General features: G+C 38.2%; 1 non-coding gene across 1 annotated transcript; it reads left to right on the top strand.

Annotated features, from left to right (window-relative positions):
* Positions 1–1,142: 1,142 nt before the first annotated feature.
* LOC130044532 (U6 spliceosomal RNA) lies at positions 1,143–1,245 on the top strand. The gene has a single exon (XR_008795400.1). It is a non-coding gene; the product is annotated as a U6 spliceosomal RNA (small nuclear RNA).
* Positions 1,246–16,110: the final 14,865 nt, after the last annotated feature.

Here is a 16,110-nt window from a genome sequence, read left to right as displayed (position 1 = left end):
ATCAAAAAAACTTTATGTTTGTTTAAACAAATCTATACTTAATACCTCTCATGAGCACAGTTCATTTAGGCAATATTTAGTTTGATGTTTAAGCTCCAACTTACTACACTTTAGTTAGGGAACAGTCTCCTAAGTTTTAAATTGGGTTGACTAGAAGTCTCCTGTGGAGTCAGTCTTGTCAACTGGTTTATTAGTTAATTAAGTGTCATTTCATGCCTTATATTTTAAATTCCAGGTACCCCAAAGGCTCCAAGATTCTCCTCTCTATCAGATATCTGCATAATTACTCTCATTTTAGAATACCTATTATTCAATGCACAATAGAACAGAACAATTAATTTGGACCACATGCAATTATGCTGAAAGGTCAGGTGCTACCCATAATAAAAGTCTAGTCAAAAGTGTGTTTGGGGAAAGCACTGATATGGTTATCCAAGAGACTTCAAGGGGCAGAAAATCTCTAAGTGCAATTAAATAGGCTGTAAAGTAATCACTTGTAATTTTTCATTTTTAAAGCAGCAGACTTTTGAAATGTTATGCAAAATGAAGACCAATCAAATTTGGGAGATTTACATCAAGCGATAACAAACTCCTACCCTACAGCAGAAAACATATTATTTGTTCTGAAATTTCTTGTGCAAGTTTCAAGTTATAAAGTACTTTCATGGAGTGGTTGTTACAAACCCCTCAAATATAGTTAATAATGAAAGTGCTAGCTTTATCCATCTTGAACCATATCGTCATAAAAATTACTGTTAGGATTATGGATGTGTGGATTATAAAGTATCCCCAGTACCCAAATGTCTATGAATTTATAATTCTGTGTTCTTCAATAATATTATGTTTGCCTGTTAAATGCAAATTTCTGAAGTAGATTTCACTCTGGAGGAAGTTCCAAGGATTCCTCTGTCACTGTTAAAGGCATATGTATCTTTTATAGCCCTAGACAGGTTTATAAAATGCTTGTTGTTTCCTCCATGTGGAGAATATTTTGCTGATAAAAGAATATATGGTGAAAGGACAATAAAAGGGAGAGAATATAATACTTGGCAACAAAATTATTTTCTCTACACTAACAACTAAAACACACACACACGTGAGCGCATACACTCAACACTTTACCTTAAGAATAAATAGAGTTCTTGCTTCAGCAGCATATATACTAGAATTGGAATGATACGGAGAAGATTAGCATGGCCCCTGCGCATGGATGATATGCAAATTCATAAAGCATTCCATATTTTTTGAAAAAGAATAAATAGGAATAAATATTTACAAGATGAGTTGGTGAAGTTATCTTCACTTGTTTATTTCATAGCAGCAAATTATAATCCACCTGTAAATTTAGACTTTATTCAAAGGTTGTATTTAAGCAAACACATACTATCCAATATAGTAGTGATTGTAGAAGACAGAAGTAAGATTAAGGCATAGTCATTACTGCTAAAAGGAAATAGGTCATGATTTTCCTTTAGGATGGAAATACCAAGAGAACATTCGCATCCCAGGAAAAAAACTGCATTCTGAAATTAAATCGATCTCAGTTTCAATCGTTGGCTAATGTAACAAGCTCTATAACTTTTGGTAAATTTCTCATGCTCTGTGTGACTTGATTTTCACATCTGCAAATGATCATTTAACTATTAATAATGACCAATTACTTTCAATTGCTAGTGGCAGGATCTGTCTGTCTGTCCTCCTGTTGTTCATTGATTTGCTCGAGCGGGCCCAGTAACATCTCCATTTTGAGACTTGTTGTTACTGTGTTTGGCATATTGAATACATCACAGGTAACTTGCCAGGCTTTGCCATGAGGGTGAGATACTCTCGGTAGCTTGCTGGGCTCTCCAAAAGGGGCAGAGGAATCGAACCCAGCTCAGCTGGACTGGCTGCGCACAAGGCAAACGCCCTACCACTGTGCTATCTCTCCAAGTAGCTTATACAAAAGAAATATTTATTTGTCAATATAACCCAGGTGCCTAAGTAGAATTGAACTGAAAATCTTCTCAATGTTGGAATTCAGAAATCCATGTTATTGTCATAATTAGTACATTTTCATCAAGACAACACACCTTCGTTTTGTTTCTCAACCTTATTTGTGTGTCAAGCTCCTCTTATATGGAAGCAAAGAGAAGATCCTTTCTAAAAATGATAAAACTAGGTACTAATTAAATTTATTTAGAAGGGACTCTACGCAAATAGATTAAAAGTCGTCCTTTCTTAGGTTCTGGTACAAACATCTTTTGCTATAAATTAAAAACTCTGTGAGAGTTGACAACTTTAGTTCTTTATCCTATGTTTACTTACTATGTAGGGCCCAAATAAGTGGTGTGTGTGTGTGTGTGTGTGTGTGTGTGTGTGTGTGTGTGTGTGTGTGTGTGTTTAACAGAGAGAAACTCTGGCCATCTCAAACAGACAAAAACTGGTTTTCACAGTTCACTATCTAGTTTTACAATCTTACCTCATTAGCACAGTGGTCAAGATCTCATTAAAGTTCTTGCCCTTAAAGTTTACTTTCTCTACCTCTATCGCTTCACTCACTTGATCTTATTTTAAGGTATGCTGCACATCCTGCCATCTCCAACTTTAATTTATGCATTTCTTTCTCCTTGGAGTAGTTTCCCCTCCATTTCTTCATTTTGAAAGCCTTTCCTAGTCATTGGTGTCCAATTCAGATACACTCTCCACTAGGAAGTTTTCTCTGGTGCACCTGTTCCCAAGTTATTTGAACAGTTTTGTTTAATACCTATAATATCCCAACTCTATGAGACAAAATGCTGTATAAGACATGCTTCTTCCTTTGAGGAACTCCCAGTTTAATGTAACAGATTTATCTATTATAGTATGATAGAATCTATCAGCTATGTGTACAGAGGACAAAAGATCCAACCCAAGCAGAGTGGGGAGCATGAGGGAACGGTTTCTGAAAGACTATCTTTTTAAAATTTTATTTTCATAAAGTTGTTCACAATAATGGATTACATTCAGTATTTTAACTCCAGTTCCAACACCATTAGACCTTCCCACCACCATTATTTTGAATTTTCCACCACCACTCAAACCTGCAGAACAGGCAGATGCAAGATAATTTATTTTGTATTGTTATGAATAGCATAAGATGTTGCTCAGCCATGCACTCCTAGAATTCTAAAATTTTAGATAATTAGGGTCTGGAGAAATCTCTGCAGTAAGCTGCTTGGTTCTGAGTTTCTTTTTTGTGTCTCTAGATCATGGCTGTTAATTAACTTAAATAGCAGCCGGAGGCAGCTCGTGGGTGTGACATCCAGGGCCCCATTGGGGTGGGGAGATGAGAGGCGACCTTCTTGCAACTATGACTTGCCTTCCACAATGCACTGCAGCACTGTCCTCCTGTTTTTCATCGATTTGCTCGAGCAGGCACCAGTAACGTCACCATTGTGAGACTTGTTGTTACAGTTTTCAGCATATCGAATATGCCCCGGGGAGATTGCCAGCTCTGCCATGCAGGCAGGATACTCTTGGTAGATTGTCGGGCTCTCTGAGAGAGATGGAGGAATCGAACCTGAACGCTCTAAAGCAAACGCTCTACCCACTGTGCTGTCCACAATGCAATGGTCATATTTTCTAAGAAAAATTCATTAAGTATATACAGTGATACCAGATGGGCTGGAGCGATAGCACAGCGGTAGGGCGTTTGCCTTGCACGCAGCCAACATGGCCGACCCGAGTTCGATTCCTCCGCCCCTCTCGGAGAGCCCGGCAAGCTACCGAGAGTATCTCGCCCACATGGCAGAGCCTGGCAAGCTCCCTGTGACGTGTTCAATATGCCAGACACAGTAACAACAAAGTCTCCAATGGAGACGTTACTGGGCCCGCTCGAGCAAATCGATGAACAACGGGAGGGCCTTTACCTTACCTTTTAGTGATACCAGATGTTTACATGTAATAAATCTACTTCTAACATTTCTAGCAATGTCATTCTGTATGAGCACAGTAAGAGATATAAACTTAGTTTGGTTCTTCCTGAGAACATCTCACTATACATTCCGCAGTCCTCAGGCCAGGTTAATCTTCCTAGCTCCAGTAGGGTCCTAGTCTCGTCGTTACTTACTTTTGGATCATGACAGCATTTGTCCATGATCATGCCCTCAACTTATAGTTGAGTATCATGGCGCTTTGGCCTGGCCGATTTTGATGCCAGGGTAGCTCACAGCTTGCCCTGGGTCCATTCAGTCCCTTGTCAGGACCCTGCTTTTGGGGTGCTAGGAGCTAAGGGCAACTGAGTCAAGAAATCAGATGCCCAGGAGTTAATATTATTCAGAGTCAATCAACTCCCAAGCTACAAAGCATAATATTAACTGTCCTCCTGTGTCCACACAGAAAGGACATTGCTTACAAGTTCAGTGTCCTTAGATGGATGTGACCTAATAAACCTAAGCTACCTGAGGAAGGACAAAACAGTGTTATCCTACATTTACATGCCTGGCTTTTTTCATTAAAATATTAGTAACAGGGAGCTGGAGAGACAGCACAGTGGGTAGGGCATTTGCCTTGCACACAGCTGTCCCGAGTTCAATTCCCAGCATCCAATATGGTCCCCTGAGCATGGCCAGGAGTAACTCCTGAGTGCAGAGCCAGGAGTAACCCCTGTGCATCGCCGGGTGTGACCCAAAAAGCAATATATATATATGTATATATATATATATATATAACAACATAAATAATAATTTTAACAATAACTTGGTTATCGTACTTGTCATTTGCCACTCAGTATATTAACTGCTTTCCATAGACATTTACTATTCATAGCTGCATTTCTATGAAGAAATGTTAAGGGCCATGTTAAGGGCCACCACTAGAGTTTTATCTTCTAAGTTATAGGTTGACCTAATCAGAGAAACCTTTTACTTAAGACATTGATTGGCTCAGAAGCTTCCAAACCGTTGCTGAGGATATTCCATCATTGATGTAGAAGACCATCTCGGCTTTATTTTCTTGGTAAATTCCTACTCATTTTTCAAAGTGGGGCTCAAATTTCTCCTTCTGTGATTTCTTCACTGACCTTTCTCACACACTGTTCATTTCTTCCCCTTTGTACTTACACCCTTCTGATTCCCACACCCTTCTCCATACTGGCACTTCCTGTAAGGAGTTAGGTGTATTTATTCTATGCATAGAAACATGATTTGCTTGAAGAACCCACATCTCTTTTCTCTCTTTATTTCCACTATTAATTTAAGTGTTTAGTGTATTTATATTTAGTGAGCAAATGAATGGATAAGTAAATGACCTTAAAAGACTCAATTGGATACAATTCCCTATAATATTTAGCAGCAATAAATATGCTCCCAGATACGTGTCATTTCCTATTAATTTCTTAGAAATCCTTGGGTCACTTTTACTCGTCTGTTATTCACAACTACTTTCACTGGACTCCCCAGCACTCTATTTTTTTATTTTTCTATTATCTTTGAAACTATATCACAATGGTCAGTAAATTCCTGATGAGGTTTATAATTAATTTTTTCCCCAATTTCGGTAAGAACTTCATTGAAGTGAAAGAAAAACTAAAACTGGTTTCTCCTGAATCCCTCTACTAACTTCCTCAGAAAAATGTTAAGAGACTCTGTGTCAACTGCCTCATTTAACCAACTTAGAGGATGAGATGTCAGAATCATGGGCTTTTATCTGTGTCTCATTGTTAGTCTTCCTGAGTGTGGAGGAGAATATCTGGATTATTCCGAATGAAAGACAGTGAAGTAGATGTCTCTGACACATGAATCCACCGTATCGGAGTTTCTTAGCAATGATAATCCTGTCACAGCTGTTAGAATTTATTCCTTTATCCATGTGACATTTTAACAGGAGACAAATCCAAGTTATTATAAACAGATATAAACCGTTCAGTCCAAAACAGCTCATATTTGCAACTTCATCCCACTGACAGGCCTTGTTTCAGATATTTGTAAACATTATTTTTGTGCATTCGATTTCCCCTATACACACACAAACACACACGCACACTAGATCTGTTTCAGGTTTTTATCCTATAAAATTTTAAACTGCCCATTTGAAATGTTTACTTAATTATGATGTGAGAAATGAAAATACACAGTCATTTAAATAGTTAAATGAGAGAGAAAAAGGAGGAAGGGTGGCTGTTCCGTGCTTAATTCTCTCAGTTCCAGTGACCTAAGTATCAAGCCAGAGAGGGAGCTATGGAAACTGAAGAATAAATTTAATAGCTATATGGGAAAGGCATTTTAAAGGGAGGAGAAAAAGGGCTTTCAAGTAAATTACTAGTGTATGTATATTTCCTGGATGATTCTGAAGTCTTTATTCGAATTGACATGGGGTGACTAAATATATTACTAGTCCCTTTGTCTGAGATAAGCAAGAAACGGACAGGAAAAGTGCGAAACTTAAACAGGGCGTGAGGAACAAACATCTGCTAAGAAAAGAACCAGCACTTCCGGGGTCTTTAACGCTGAGGCGTGGACTGAGGCATGGCCCACTCCTACGTACACTACCAGTGTTTTCTCCTATCTTTTCCCATGGTGCCTGCGTGCTTAACTATGAATTACAAAGAAGAATGGCCTTCCCAGCCCTGCTTTGGATAGGCAGAACTGATTTCAAAGGAAAGGGAAAGCAAAGGCAGGGAAATGTATAATTTCTCCCAGGTACCTCCAGGTTATCAGAGGCCCCACCAACTGTGAAGTAAGATGGTGGTGTCCAGATGTATTTGTAGTGCCACCATTTGATCAAATATGATTTTAGATGTAAACGGAAACCAGAAAATTGTCAAGTAAAGATATAAATCTGGCAGCTACTGAGGAAAAGGGATGATAGCCCACTCTTACCACCCCATTTCCTCTCTGAGGGAAGCTGAAACACCCAACAGGTTATAGATTTCACCGCAGAATCATCACAGATTTGATGAAAACTTTTTTTAATTGTGCCACAGAGCTGGAGAGATAGCACAGTGAGTAGGATGATCTTGCCCTACAAGTGGCTGACCTGAGTTCAATCTCAGGAACCCCATATGTTCCCTTGAGCCCCACCACAGCAATCCTTGAGCACAGAGCTAGGAGTAAATCCCTGAGTAAAGCCAGGTGTGTGTGACCCAAATACCAAACAAAATAAAATAAAATTGTGCCAGTATTACTGAAAAATTTTCAGTATTATTTTCAGTGTTATTGAAAAAATAGGATACAATGGTGGTGATGACAGTGTGGCAAAATATACCAACACTGAATGAATTTTACCAGTAGTGAAAAATTTATAGATTCAGAAATTTATTGAAAGCTAATACAATGTGGAAGACTTTGATTTGAAGACCTTTTGTTTTATTTTGTTTTGGAAGCCACACTCAACAGTGCTTAGGGACTCTGTCCTTGGGAATAACCCTTAGCATCTAGGGGTACATATGTAGTACCAGAGATTCAAACTGATTCGGCCTCATGCAAGGCAAGCACCTTAACTTCTGTACCATCTCTCAAGCCCATATGCAAGGCAAGTGTTTTTTTTAATCTCCTATACTTCTTCTCAACCCGGATTTGAAGATTATTTTGTAAAATAAATAAAACAGAAGGAAAGAAGGAAGAAGGAATGGAGGGATGAGGGACATTAGGAAGGGAGGGAAAATACCACCCTCTCCCCTCTGCCTGGATTTGTGTGCTGTCCTCTAAAATTCTTGTACTATTTTTTGAAACCAAGAATGACTCAGTCCACTCAATAACCTTACCTTTTGCCACTGAAACTAAGAAAAAACAATGATAACAAAATAGATAACAATTACTCTTCATATAAATGACCCTGGACACTCAATACTTACTTCCACTCAATATTTTAAGAGAAAATCAAATCAGGTAACAGTTCATCCTTTTATTCAACTGCAACAACAGAAACAGTGAAGCAATATACAAGACGTATAGCAGATATCATTGACAATACCCACCCAGATCCCTTTCTTTGGTGAAATCACCTTTGTCTTAGCTGTTTTGATTGTTGGCTGCTAGATACTCAAAACCATTCTCTTCTAAGAAGTGCCTTATGAGGAAGTTGTCATGTGTGGAGATGTAAAAGAGGGTGACTTCCTTTGTCCTTGATGTTTCATAAATAATATCCCATGTGCACAAATGCATAGCATCTTTTCCTCAAAGTCAGACAACTCTCTGGTTCACACATGGGAGAAGAGCACCAAAAGAGGTCAAGCAGGCAGGTTCACAAATTCTTTTAGTACACAACTATGAAACTGGACAGCACAGTCAAAAATAACTTTCCAACACTGAAATTTGAAGCAAAAAATATACTTTGTCTGGTTTGCAAAATTCTCCCCTGAAATATACATGCTGTCTGTCTGTCTGTCTGTCTGTCTCTCCTCTCTCTTGCTCTCTCTCTCACATACACATACACACATGTGCACGTACACAAATTACACACATAGGCATGCACCACAAGCACACTTGTCTCAGGGGATATAAGGGGATCACTTGGTTTGAAGCACTGTCTTGATCTTAACTGCACAAAAAGACACAGGGCAACTTTAGACTGTTATTCTTTTAGAGACAATGGAGTGTCATGCAGGGAATAAGATAAGGCAATCACAGGGGATTGAGAAGATGGAACATATCCTAGGTTGATGGAAATCTTTGTGTTTATACAGCATAAATTAGAGAGGTTCATATACATGTAAAATCAAATGTATATAGTTCTCTTAAAGGAGCCTGGTTGCAGAAGTATCAGTGGTTACTGATTGAAACAGACTTCTCAGGTTTAGTTAAAGCAAGAAATACACAGAAATAATTCTTAATGGTAAAAGAAAAACAAGCACAGTTATAGAAATACATTATCTAAAATGTTCATTTTTAGTAAAATACTATGAGACATGCAAGAGTCAAGAAAATGTGGTCGTATTTGAAAGAAACACCAAGTTGTCAACTGAAACTCTCTCTAACTGCTCTCAATTGTTGGTCTTAGCAAGAACTTCATAGAAATTGTTAAATATGCTCAAACTAAATAAAACTATGGTTGATGATTTAAAATGAAAACACAGTTACAGTAACTGAATAACGAATTTCAATAGAATGTAAAATGAGGGGCCAGAGAGAAAACAGCAGGTAAAGTGCCACAAAACAAAACAAACAAAAATCATTAGAACTTCTGGATTTGAAAATTCAATAATTTAATCTAAAGAAAGTCAATACATTCACTGAACTCCAAGTAGAATAAATTCAAAATCTAAAGAAAGATATGCCCGGGGCATAGACTAACTAAACATAAAATCTTCAAATCATCAATAGATACAGAATGAATTCTCTCATTGTGGGACTTATTGAGAATAAGCAGCAAGGTAGCAACAAACATCCAAAGACAACATAGTTGGAAAACTGATCCACGCAATTGATTGGGTGGGGAGCGAGATGGTGACGATTGGGAAGGAGAATTATTGAGATCCTTGGGAGAGAGAAAAAGAGAGAGTATACCCATGATGGGGGTAGTGTTGGAATTATGTGTATGAATAACCATTATGAATAGCACTGTAAACCAAAGAAACTCAATTACAACTTTTCAAAAATCTTTGAATCATCAAAAAAAATCCCTCATTCCAGAGAAATATTCATAATTTTAACAACACATAATAAAATATAAAATCCCTGTAAGCTGGAAAAACAAAATCAGATTATATTGAAAGTATCAAAAGGAAATGGTAAAGATCAAGAGGGTGTCATTGAAATGAAATACAGAAAACAGCACTATCTGTAGCACTGTAGCACTGTCCTCCTGTTGTTCATCAATTTGCTCGAGTGGGCACCAGTAGCGTCTACATTGTGAGACTTGTTGTACTGTGTTTGGCATCTCAAATACGTCATGGGTAGCTTGCCAGGCTTTGCCACGTGGGCGAGATACTTTCGGTAGCTTGCCAGGCTCTCTAAGAGAGATGGAGGACCCAAACCCGGGTCAGTCGCGTGCAAGGTAAGCACCCTACCTGCTGTGCTATAGCTCCAGCCCAAAGTTGAAGCTTTGTCAGAAGTGGGATTCGAACTCACACCTCCAAGAAAGACTGCGTCCTTAACACATCATCTTAGACCGCTCGGCCATTCTAACAGAAAACAGCAAAGAAAATAAATTTTGTTTTTAAGATTAATTAACATACTCTTACGCAGCACTGCAGAACTATCCTCCCATTGTTCATCAATTTGCTCAAGCGGGCACCAGTAATGTCTCACAACAAATTGTGAGACTTGTCATTACTCTTTTTGGCATATCAAAGACATCACAGGGAGCTTGCCAGGCTTTGCTGTGCACGTGAGGTACTCTTGGTAGCTTGCTGAGCTCTCTGAGAGGGGCGGAGGAATCAAACCCGGGTTGGCCATGTCGCCCACATGCAAGGGACACAAATAATAAAATTTTAAAAATCAGAGTCAAATTGCCAACTCAGGAATGAAAATGGTAATTTAATTACTGACTCTACAAAAATCAAAATACTATAAGAAAATATTATAAAAAAACTATGTCAATAACTTTGACAATGGAGATAAAATAAACTAATTCTTATAAAGGCAAAAATTTTGCAAACTGTCTCAAAAAGGAACAGACAGTTCTAAAGGGAAAAAAAACACAGATGTAAATTTTTCCTCCTCTAAACACCATGGTTTTCAAAGTTGTTCATGATACATCTATTACACGTATTCAATATTCCAACACCAATTCCCTCACCAGTGTGGCCTTCTCCATTGTCCCCATTTTTCCAAAATGGGGAAACCTGCCAATCTGTCCTCTTAGCACAAAGTAGTTTATTTGATATTGCTTGTTACAATTAACTGGAATTATCAATAAACGGAATTATCCAAAAACGCACCAATAAAAAAAATTGTGAAAATTATTTTATCTCATAATGGAATCATTAAGTGCTTGTTTGAGGGTTTACTAAGCTGTTTTTGCTAATGAGTCTTCTGTGTTGTTTTTGGGTTTTGAGCTTAATTGGCTTCTATGCTACTTTTCCAACTAATTTGGTGTGCACCTACTGGGATGACAGTATCATAGAATTTGGAAGCTGCATTTGCAGGCATGTGCTCCAGAAACTCCAGAATATTTAACTGGGCTATGAGTTTACAGGGCAACTGTTGTGGAATATGGGTGTGGCTGCCAGGGATTCCAGAAGTTGGGGGGAGTGGGGGAGGTTTCCTTCCTCTACTCCAAGAAGACCCCAAAGTTCTATCTGAAAACTGATGCGCCTGAATTTTTTGGCAGTTTGGCATGTCTACAGAGCTTAGTTGCAAGACAGTGGAGTTGGGTCACTGGGAAAGTGATTGGGGGTGTGAGTGCAGCTGCTGGGGCTTCAGGAGGGTGGTAACTTGACCCATCCTGAGGGCATTCCAGAGTTTTCAACCAGAAGACCAGTGCACTCATAAATTTTTGGTGTTTTTGTTTGTTTGTTTGTTTGTTTGTTTGGGGGCCACACCTGGTGATGCTAAGGAGTTACTCCTGGCTCTGCACTGAAGAATTAATCTTGGCAGTGCTCAGGGCCCATATGAGATGCTGGATCAAACTGGGTCAGCCTCATGCAAGGCAAATGCCCTACCCACTGTACTATCACCCCAGCCCCTGAACTTGTGAATTTTTTGCAACTTATTGATCTTCCCCGAGATTTAATTGTGAGTCTATAAAACTGGACTGATGGATGAGCTTACATGGTGGCAGTTGTTAGACACACGAGTAAATTTAATTAGTCATTCAGAAAGTTTTACTGCAGTGTTCTGTCACTGTCACTGTCCTCCTGTAATTCATCGATTTGCTCAAGCGGGCCCAGTAACATCTCCATTGTGAGACTTTGTTGTTACTGTGTTTGGCATATCGAATACAACACGAGTAGCTTGCCAGGCTCTGCCATGCAGACGAGATATTCTCAGTAGCTTTCTGGGCTCTTTTAGAGGGGTGGAGGAATCGAACTCGGGTCGGCCGGGTCAGCTGAGTGCAAGGCAAATGCCCTACCCACTGTGCTATCGCTCCAGCCCACTCCAGTGTTCTCTGAAGTATTTAAAGAAAATCCTTTGCAAATCTTTTGAGACAATAGAAAGGGTAGTACTTCCAACCCATTCTATGAAACTAGTGTTTACTTTGTCTAAAGTAAAATAAACACATCAAAATAAAATCAGTATTTCTTATGAATATAAACACAAAAACTTTAATAATCATATATTGAATTAAGTGACATTAAAAATAATCATCTGCTATGACTGCATGGGACTTATCCAAGAAACACAAGGCAATTTGTAATCCAAATTTCAATTTATGTGCCATTACCATAATTATAGAAAGATGGACAAAAGTCACATGATAATAAAAGCAAGAAAAAACTTGACAATACTTCTGAGTGTTTCTTATGAGATTTTGAATTGGTAATGGAACTGGAATGCATTATGGTGACTGGCAGATTGATAAACTAGGTCTAGAAAAATGGAAGGAGCAAATGCCTTCACAGATTGTGACAGGGAATTTTTTTAAAAATTGAGATTCTATGTTTTACAATGGGCTGGAGCGATAGCACAGCGGGTAGGGCGTTTGCCTTGCACGTAGCCAACATGGCCAACCCGAGTTTGATTCCTCCGCCCCTCTCAGAGAGCCTGGCAAGATACCAAAAATATCTCGCTTGCATGGCAAAGCCTGGTATGCTCTCCATGACATATTCGATATGCCAAACACAGTAACAAGTTTCACAATGTTACTGGGCCCGCTTGAGCAAATCTATGAACAACGGGAGGATAGTGATAGTGATGTTTTACAATGCTGTTAATAATGGTTCATCATGCACATAATTCCAACACTACATTCATCATGGAATTTTGAAGGGAAAAGAGGTAAAGTCTGTATCAGAAAAGTATATGAGTGGGTGAATTGTTCCGCTGCCAATCTGATGCAGTGTTGATGGAGGTGGAAAGACCTCTTACCCTAGGAAGACCTCTGTCTTTAGAATTCCTACCTCATTTCACAGACCTTAACACCTCTTTAGAAAGAAATTCTTCCCAGAACCAGTCTCAAGGCTAGTGAGACTAAGCCATTTAGTTCTTCATTATACCACTCAAATAATTATTCTTTCTTCCCAATATCGCCTCTGAAATTTCCATTCTAAAGTTATGTGTTTTACTTTTAGACTGCAAAAAATTTTTTTTAGATACCTTCTTTAGTAAACTTAAACTACAGAGCTGAGATGATAGTACAGTGGGTAGAGTGCTTGCCTGCATGTAACCGACGCAGGTTTAATCTCAGTAACCCAATATTTCCAGGAATGATCCCTGAGCAAGATTCTGGAGTAATAGTACTAAACCCTCAGAACCACCAGATATGGTCCCAAAACAAATTTGTGGAAAAAAACAAACAAACTTAGACTATAGAATATCTTAATAAGTATTCAGGTTTTATTATGTAGAAGGTATTTAAAGTATTGATTCTGAATGCATGAATTTGATTTATTCTTGTGTGAACTTCCACCCTCCTGACATCAGGCTTCATAACTATGCAGTGAGCATAAGAAGGCCAGTGCCTGCCTGGGTTACTGGGGAGAGCCATTAGGACGATTAACCAGAATAATTTATAAATGCATAGCATTCAAGACTCATACATCTGTGGCACTGATAAAAGTAAAAATATTTTAGTGATTTTGTTATAAGGTACAATATTAATTTCTTAACGTCAAACTTATACATAGTCTTCAAGAATCGTTATATTTTTGTTTGAACCTTCCTTTTCAAAATCTATCTCATACATTTCCATTCACCCAACCCCCAATCTAAGTGAATTACTCAATCTTACTTAGATAATGTAAACCATACCTGTCTGAAAAATACTATGGCATCAATAAAGTTAAGTAGTTTCTTACATATAACTTCGCACTGAGAAAACTGTAATTAAAGTGATTTAAAGAGATCGTGAATTTTTGACAGTTGTCTCCCAGGGGGCTAAGTTGATGTGATATTAAAATATGTTTCATTAAATCTAGTGGTAATTCAAGAGAAATGCTCGTTGCAATTCAAAGGGGACAAAAATCTCAGAATAAAAATTTATTTTCAATCCCTGCAGAGTTCATTATGAATAACAGAGTGCTAGAAATTAAAACATTTGAATGTATTTAATAAGGTTCTATAATGGAATGACATTTATGTTTAGATTATCTAGTCTCTGTCGCTTTCTCTCTTCTCCCTCAATTCTATGCTTAGAGAAAAAGAGAACTTTTAATGTTATTTAATTGGTTAATTATAACGAGATTCATCAGAAAAGTGGAGAGTTGAAGCAATTATATATATTATTAAGATTTAGAAGCCCCCCTTCAATATCATTATACTTCAGTTAAAGTGGGTTGTGATTGTTATATTGAGACTAACTTGTTTGTAGCTGTGAGAATGTGTATAATTGGAGAATAAAATTAGAATATTTAGACCAGAATTAATTGAATCAGAAAGTGAAATGGATGACATGGTAGTTGGAACTGTCACTGTCACTGTCACTCCCATTGTTCATCGATTTGCTCAAGCGGGCCCAATAACGTCTCCATTGTGACACTTGTTACTATGTTTGGCATATTGAATACGTCACAGGTAGCTTGCCAGGTTTTGCCATATGGGGGAGATATTCTCAGTATCTTGCCGGGCTCTCTGAAAGGGGTGGAGGAATCGAACCAGGGTCAGCCAGGTCGGTCGTATGCAAGGCAAACGCCCTACCCGCTGTGCTATCGCTCCAGCCCAATAGTTGGAAAGTGACTGAAATTCAAATTATTTCTCTGTTCCTCATATATTGTACTTTATACATATGTATATTATATAGTTACATATGCTGAAAGAAAAATATTTTTGCCTAATGACTCATAGAATTAGTTTAAAACTCTTCACCAATGGAAATCAATATAACTTATTTACAAAGTAGCTTAAATTAAAAATTTTCACCCTTCCTCATTTATAATACTTTATTCACATATATAGTTACATAAACTGAAATAAATTTTTTTGCATAATCATTCATAGAATAAGCTTAAACTCTTCACTAATAGTGCTTATAGTGTTTACTTTGAAATGTTAAAAAGGGGCTTTAAATACTTTTAAGATCTTACTATATATCAATTGTATTAGGTATAAATAGAACAATCAAATCCTTAATATTCCTCGGACCCTATTTCCTGCATTCTGATGCTAAATTCTCTGGTTATCACTGGAGGTAAAATATTTCTATGTCACTAACCACCTCTACATTATTTCTCTTTATGCAACTGGAGAAATGTAAACATAAATGGAACCTGCTGAATTTGTTTCCTATACTTCTTATATTACATACCTTCTATCTTAAACTATTTTCTTTTTTAAAATTTTTTTTATTGAATATCTGTGAGATAGACCATTACAAAGTTGTTCATGATTGGGTTTCAGATATACAATGCTCCAACACCCACCCTTCCACCAGTGTACATTTCCCACTACTAATGTCCCCCATTTCCCTCCCAACATACCCTATCAACCCCACCCACCGGAGTCTGCCACTATGGCAGGCACTTTTCTTCTTTCTCTCTCTCCTTTTGTGTATTATAGTTTGCAATACAGGTACTAAGATGTCATTGTGTTTCACTAGGGCATTCAATATTTTTATCAGGGAAGGTAAAGCTGAAGTAGCTTTTTTAACTGGGTGGCAGCTTTTGGGTGACTGCCAAAGGATTCCAGAAGCACAGAGAGGTGGCCTTAAGTAGCCCATCTGACTCTGAGAAAGCCTGGAGATTTCAGTCACAAAACCCGCATACCTGAATTTTCAGCAGATTATATTTCAGTGAGGTTCGTCCTGAGCTGGTGGAGTCTGGCCAGGCACATAGTAATGATTTTGGATTGTGGGAGCAAGCGGCTGCCAGGGGCTATGCTTGGGCAAGTACCAGGCTGATCCACCTCCCACCCCTCATCCAATTTATGTTGGTCTGTTCACCCTTGCCTGAATCCAAGATTAACTGTGGCTTTATATCTCTTTCAAGATTCATTTATTGGGTCTCTAAAACAAAGGCAAAAAATGAGCTTGTATAGCCAAGCCAGAGGTGGTTTGTGGCATGACTCCTACATACCTAACTTTTGGCTGTTTAATTTCTCAGGAAAGTTGGTCCCA

The sequence above is a fragment of the Sorex fumeus genome, unplaced genomic scaffold (assembly GCF_029834395.1).
Source record: "Sorex fumeus unplaced genomic scaffold, SorFum_2.1 ptg000122l, whole genome shotgun sequence".
Taxonomy (NCBI): Eukaryota; Metazoa; Chordata; class Mammalia; order Eulipotyphla; family Soricidae; genus Sorex; species Sorex fumeus.
The sequence above is the reverse complement of the archived record's forward strand: the minus strand, read 5'-3'. Positions and strand labels throughout refer to the sequence as shown.